Below are 6,371 nucleotides of genomic sequence, written 5' to 3' on the forward strand. Positions count from 1 at the left end.
GCTCTATAAAGGGCACAAGGCCCAGGGTGGAAAAGCAAGAGGAAGGAGAAAATAGAGTTGAGTCAGATGCCTTGTGGAATTTCTGGCCTTTTTTGAATTCTGGGAAGAGAAAAAATGGCCGTACTTATTCCAAGTATGTCAAGAGAATAAGGGGCTCCCTACTGTTTACATGAAAAAAATCTCTGGCAGCCAACACCTGCAAGCAAGAGGCTGGGAATCTGTGAGACCCAGACGCCCTGAGCTGGGGCCCCAGGCCCCCAGGGAGGCAGCTGGCCAAGAGGGAAGAAGCATGAAGGGAAAGGGGCAGACAGGACCGTCCTCGCAGCCCCAGCATTTCCTGCAGGAAGAATGTGGTCCCCGTCCCTGGAATGTGGGTGGCCCCTCCTGTGTGGAAGGGGAAGTGAACAGCCACCTCCCTCCAAGCCCCCACTGCCGGCTGGGCGCCCTGCTCTTGGAGGCACTGGGCTGTCTAGTCCAGCCTCATTCCTCAGCAGCCCTCTCCTCGGAGGAGAGGCCCCGCGCTCAGAGCTCTGCAGAAATACGTTAAGAACAATTAATTAGCTATCTTCATGCACATGTACGTGCATGAATTCAGTCAGCAAACATTTGTTCCTTCATTCAATATGTGCCCTGGGGCTGGAACGGCTGTCAGGTCCTGAGGAGCTGGAGGCATCTGGCAAGGTCTAGATTGCAGTTTCTCACTTGGGGGTGGGTTTGCTTGAGAATCACATACACGTGCCGGGCCCCACCCAATCTAGGAATCAAGACTTTTGGGGAGGGGTCTGGGTCTGGGCCTGAGGAATTTGAAAAACTCCCCAAGTGGTATGGACGGGAATCTCTGGTTCAGACACAATGACCAGGTTGGAAACATTTTTGTTCAGAGCTATCTCCACAGTCCTATCTCTCTGGGAGGGTGGAGGCATGATCTCCATCTTGAATTCATTCATTCATTCATTCATTCGTTCCACCGGTATTTAGTATTTATTGAATGCTAGGCATGGGGTTGCAGACTGACCCTGGCCTCCCGAGGCTCTCACAGGTGTGAGGGCCCATCACGCCACCTCCCTCCTCTGCAGAGCTCCCCACTTCATTCTCACAAAAGCCAAAGTCCTCATCGGGCCCCATGCGGTCTCTTCCCAGGTACCTCTCCCACCGCCCTAGCCCCTGCTCAGGCCTTTGCTCTAGCTGCCCCTTCCATTGCCAAGCTCCTCCCTGGGGTCCCCTCTGCTAACTCTTGAAGGCTACCACCTGCCCCCACCCCGAGCACCGCTTTCCCTGCTCTTCAGCTTCTGTTTTCCCTAGCGCGTATCACTTTCTGATGTTCTCTGTCGTTTGCTTATTAATTATGAATACTATTACTGTTGTCTGTCTCTCCCTCTCCTCCAACGGAATGTAAGCACCCAGAGGGCAACATCTTTGCTTTATCACAGATCAGGAATAGTCCCTGGCATAGAGTGGGTGCTCAGTAAATATTTGTTGAATGAATTAAGCAAATAATAACACAGATAAATATAAAATTACTAATGTGGTAAGTGCTGGCTAGAAAGAATGATCAAAATTATCTCTGAGCTCCTCCCAGCTTGTCAGCTGTATAATTTCACTTTTGTGTTTCTTAGAAACATCGTTTGGTGTTTACAATTATCCCATGTGGTCAAGACCATTCCTTTCCATCTTTGTTATCATTGTATTCTTCCCATAATCCAGGCCTCAGGAGGGGAGAGTATGTTGAAGACCCAGAGGTCTCGGTCTCTCCGCTGCCCCAGGAATGAGGGCAGCAGGGGACCAGTTGGTGGCCGGTGGCCAGTCACGTATTCAGCCAGGACCAGTCACAGAACCTGTTCAGAGGATGAGATAATGGGATTTTAGAACAGTTGTAAAAATACCTTACATGCCAGCAGGGAATGGATCAGCGGGTTCAAGAGGTGCTGAGGCTTCTGACCTTCCACGGAAGCCAAGGGAGAGAGAATTCCAAGGAAAGTGCTCCAGAGTGTCAGTATTGCGTATGTTTGTTTTTGTGTATGTGTGCACGTATTTGTGTAAAAGGAGCTGATGCCACTGACCCCATTCCCAGAACCCCAGCAGAGATCAGAAAAGCCACTTCTGCAAGGCAGAAGGAGAACCACATCCAAGAACTAACCCATCAAAGAAAGGATGTGTCAGGCAGCACCCTGGCACAGAGGGCAGAGGGGACATCAGCCTTAGCCCAGCCATATGGACCCTTAACCATCCCAGGGATGGGGCGGGGGGCAGCAGGTCAGTGCAGTCTGAGACTCTCAAGCCCCTTTCTTCTGTCTCCCCTCTCTCTCCCCAGGCGGCTTTTGGCATCTGCCTATTATGAGTGCCCGGCATCCTGGTCAGGGTGACCGTGAGGGTTAGTCTTTGGCCTGGTTGATGTGCCCATTTCCCAGAGAGCCAGAGCTGGGCTCCAGGAAAGCTGGGATGAAGAGCGGCCTGGGCCAAGGAGAGAGTGCCCTCCTGTGTTCTCTGGAGCAGGGGGCCACCCGCCAGCATTTTCTCCATGCCCAGATATTTCTTGGTGCCCCAGAGATGTTACCCTTCTTTAAATGTGCTGAGGGCAGTGCCTGATGATGCAGGGAAGTGGCGGGTGAGGGTGGCGCCGCTAAGGAGTGTGCAGTGAGGGCGGGAAGCTTGGGAAAGCCCGGCTCACGGTGTTCCACCAGGGCAACGTGTGGCCGTCTCCGGGCCAGAGGGGGCCTACGGAGACGGAGACACCAGGCCAAGGAGGCTGCAGGAGGGGGACCAACGTCAGAGGTGGCATGGCTGGGTCAGAGCTGGCACACTTCAGCAGGGGTGAGACTGGAGGTCACAGGTGGTGACTGAGGTCACGTGGTGGGGACCGGGTAGGGACAGGTCCTGGGAGCCCACGGGGAGGAAGGAAAGCATCCCTTCTGCTGGGTATGACTCCAGGCTGGAATTGTGTGTGGATTGATCAAGTCATCCCTGTCTCAAGCACCTTCTGTGGTTCTGATACCCCCAGATCCAAGTCGAAATCCCTCATGCACAGCCTTCAAAGCCCCACCACAGGTACGAGCTCCCTCTCCCAGCCTCTCCCAGCCTCTCCCAGCCTCAATCCCACTTCTTCCCATAACCACGGCTTCTTCTTTGGTGCTTTCAATCTCATTCCTCACCATAAAGTGCCACCACTTCCCAGAAACCTTTCCCAAACATGCCTGTGCCCTTGGTGACCGGGAATGGCTCTTTTGTCTGGGGGTGTCCCTCCTTCAACCACAGACAGGCAATGGGCACAGAGTGGAGAGGGCTCTTGTGAAGGCTGGGCCCAGGGAGCCCACCTTCCCCATTCTCCTCTGCCCAAGCTCGTGTACCCCCAACAAACCAAGCCTCTCAAACACAAGGACAGCACCAAAGTGAGCACACACAAAGCGTAAGGCAGGCAGGCTTCCAGAGCCCAGTCCCTGACTCTACCATCCAGACCAGCAGCCCCCAGAGTGGTTCCTTGAGACAGCAGCTCTGTCAGGGACAAAGGGATTCCATGCCAAATGCATTCAGAAATCTCTCTGGTGATTCAGAATCACCCATTAGCACATTAAAGACTCTGAAAAGTCCTGCAGGAAAGTGCCTCTTTGAGTTATTTAAGCCAGCACTTCCCAAGTTTACATGACCAGGAGACCTGTTGTGTACGTGTGTGACACAAAGTATGACACCCATTAACATTGCCCAGAGCTCCTGCGTTGGGCAGACTTGGACCTCCTCTGTGCCTGAGGTGCCACCTGACTTCAGGCAAGTTCCCTGGATGTTCTGAACCTCAGATGCCTATTTGCAGAATAAGTTCCTCGTGTGGTCAATGAGAGTGAGTGCGTGTTTGGCTGGCGGTCCCAGGAGGACATACCGTGGGCTCCTGTGGGTCCAGCCTTGTCGTTATGGTCCAGGGCTCATGGGGCAGAAGCAGGAGTGAGTGCTCTGGAGGACATGATCCTCGGGATCACACCCAGGACCCCCCCTTCCGACCCACCCTGTGGGTCTGACAAAAGAGGCCCCCTTCCGGGAAGCAGGCATTTCCTGGGGTCCGTGCTGTCCTGGTCACCCTCTCTCCAGGCCATCTTGAACCCCTTGGCCCTCCACTCTCTAGCCATATAGAATGGCTGCCGGTCCCCCCTGCACGCTGCTCTCCCTGCCCTCACCCCGGCCACCCGCCTTCCGTCCTCAAGCCTCTTCCTTATCTGGCAGGTCAACCTACAGGCCTCAGGTGAGATGCTCTTCCTCTCTGAGATTTCCTGGCTTCCCTCAGGTCTCTGCCCTGGGCTCCTGTAGAATCTCTGCTTCCACTTCACGAACTTCACGAACGCTTGCTCCACACATTGTGAGTTTCTCTTATCAGCTGCCTCCAGCCGGCTTGAGCTCCTCTGAGGCAGGGCTGCTGCACCACCCGTGGCCAGCATGACAGTAGAGGAGGGGTCAAAAATGATGTGATTCCCTCTCACCCACTCTGGGCCTGTTCTGGCCTCCTCCTCCCTCCTCCTGCGGGAGCCGGAGACTGTGTCAGCCGCCTGCTGCTGAAAGTGATGACTCACCTGTCCCCACATCAGCCCCACATGGTGAAAACCCCCTCCCAGGAGCATGGAGGAAGTGCTGCAGACTGTGGCTGGGCCCTGTCACAGGGAGCAAGTGAGTGCTTGGTGGGAGGTGCCTGTGTGGGGGGGTGGGGAGCCAGTGGTGGGTAGGGGGAGTTGGGAAGCTCCCACCCTCGCCCTGAGCATCTTCTTGGTTTCTGCCAGCTGGGGCTGTGCAGAGGGGCGGTTGTGTGGCCCTCAGCAGAGGTGGGGCTTAGGGACCTGGGCATCCTGAGAAGATGATGAGGGAGGACGGTACTCAGAAGCCCAGCCCAGCCCAGACTGCCTGACATGCTGTGGGATCCGCGAGCCCCGGGGGTAGCTGGTGAGGAGCCAAGGCCCAGGTCATCCCCTCCTTAAGCCTGAGGTGGGAGGCGGACAGCAGCCCTGATGCGGGACAGGTGAGTGAAGGACCTGAGACGGGGCCCTGGGACCTTCTAGCTTGGCCAGAGCAGCCCAACTGGCCAGCAGGGCAGGGAGGGCGGGCCCTGTGCCTCGGGGAGCCAGTGAGCTGCTAAGGGGCTCCGTTTTGGGTGAGGCCCAAAGCCCGAGGGCCACGCTTCCTCCCATGCCCGGGGATGCTGGGCCTGAGGGTTCCCATGGTCACTGCCCAGCAGGGAATCTCCCATGGGCAACTTGCTTGCTGGGGCCCCTGGCAGTCTCCCCCAGCCTTCCTGTAGGTCACTATTTTGAACTTAAGGCCAGAGCTGCCAAAGAAGTAGCAGGATGGGCTTCCCTGGTGGCGCAGTGGTTGAGAATCTGCCTGCCAATGCAGGGGACACAGGTTCGAGCCCTGGTCTGGGAAGATCCCACATGCCGCGGAGCAACTAGGCCCGTGAGCCACAACTACTGAGCCTGCGCGTCTGGAGCCTGTGCTCCGCAGCAAGAGAGGCCGTGACAGTGAGAGGCCCGCGCACCGCGATGAAGAGTGGCCCCCGCTTGCTGCAACCAGAGAAAGCCCTCGCACAGAAACGAAGACCCAACACAGCAAAAAATAAATAAATAATAAAAATAAAGGAATTCCTTTAAAAAAAAAAGAAGTAGCAGGATGCATAGCACTGTGGGCCTTGGGATAGATGGCGGGGCCCACAGGGTGAGTCTCCAGCTCCTGAAATGCAAACTGACCTTGCCACTCCCTGCCTCCCATCCCTCCCTGTGCCCTCCAGGGTAACAGGGTAACATGCAACCCTTGCCTCCAGTGATGTGGTCTCGACACCCTAGGAAAGCCTCACCTCTCACTCTTCTCCACTTGTGATCACTGCTGTTTCCCTCTGCCCTGAATGCTGGATACCAGCACCCAGCTCCATCCCCCTCCTCCTGCCCTTGCTGCTCCACCAGGGCGTGACTCTGACCCCCAGCTGCTTCCTCTCTGCAGCCCCACAGCTCCCACCTCCCCTCCCACTGCCAGCTCTGTGCACTGCCAGGTGGGCCCAGATGTCACACTCTTGACCAAGATGCTGAGGATCCTCTGGGAGCCTCTCCCCAGCAGTCCCATTCTCAGCCTGAGGACGCCTGCACCCCTCCATCTCCCTGAGTGCAGGGGCCGCCTGGCTCTACCGGGAGTCTCCTACCCAACCTTCCCAGCCACTCCTGCTCCCGGGGGCTCCCTGAGCCTAGCTGTGGGGTCTTGTTCATAATATTCCGGCAAGGTCTGACATCTTTCATGTTGTTCACATTAGGGCTCCTCTATGGGGACCTAGGCCCCTGGGTCCCTGTTCTCTGCCCTGAGCCCCTCACCTGTAGATTCCCCTCTGCAACACCTTACTCTCCCCCCACCCCACC

At 56.3% G+C, this 6,371-nt stretch overlaps 1 long non-coding RNA gene across 1 annotated transcript; it reads left to right on the plus strand.

Annotated features, from left to right (window-relative positions):
• The first annotated feature begins 4,597 nt into the window (after window positions 1-4,597).
• LOC130708165 (uncharacterized) lies at window positions 4,598-5,567 on the plus strand. Its single transcript, XR_009008268.1, has 3 exons — window positions 4,598-4,644; window positions 4,755-4,990; window positions 5,365-5,567. It is a non-coding gene; the product is annotated as an uncharacterized LOC130708165 (long non-coding RNA).
• The last annotated feature ends 804 nt before the right edge of the window (window positions 5,568-6,371 follow it).

Source organism: Balaenoptera acutorostrata, chromosome 4, assembly GCF_949987535.1.
Source record: "Balaenoptera acutorostrata chromosome 4, mBalAcu1.1, whole genome shotgun sequence".
NCBI lineage: Eukaryota > Metazoa > Chordata > Mammalia > Artiodactyla > Balaenopteridae > Balaenoptera > Balaenoptera acutorostrata.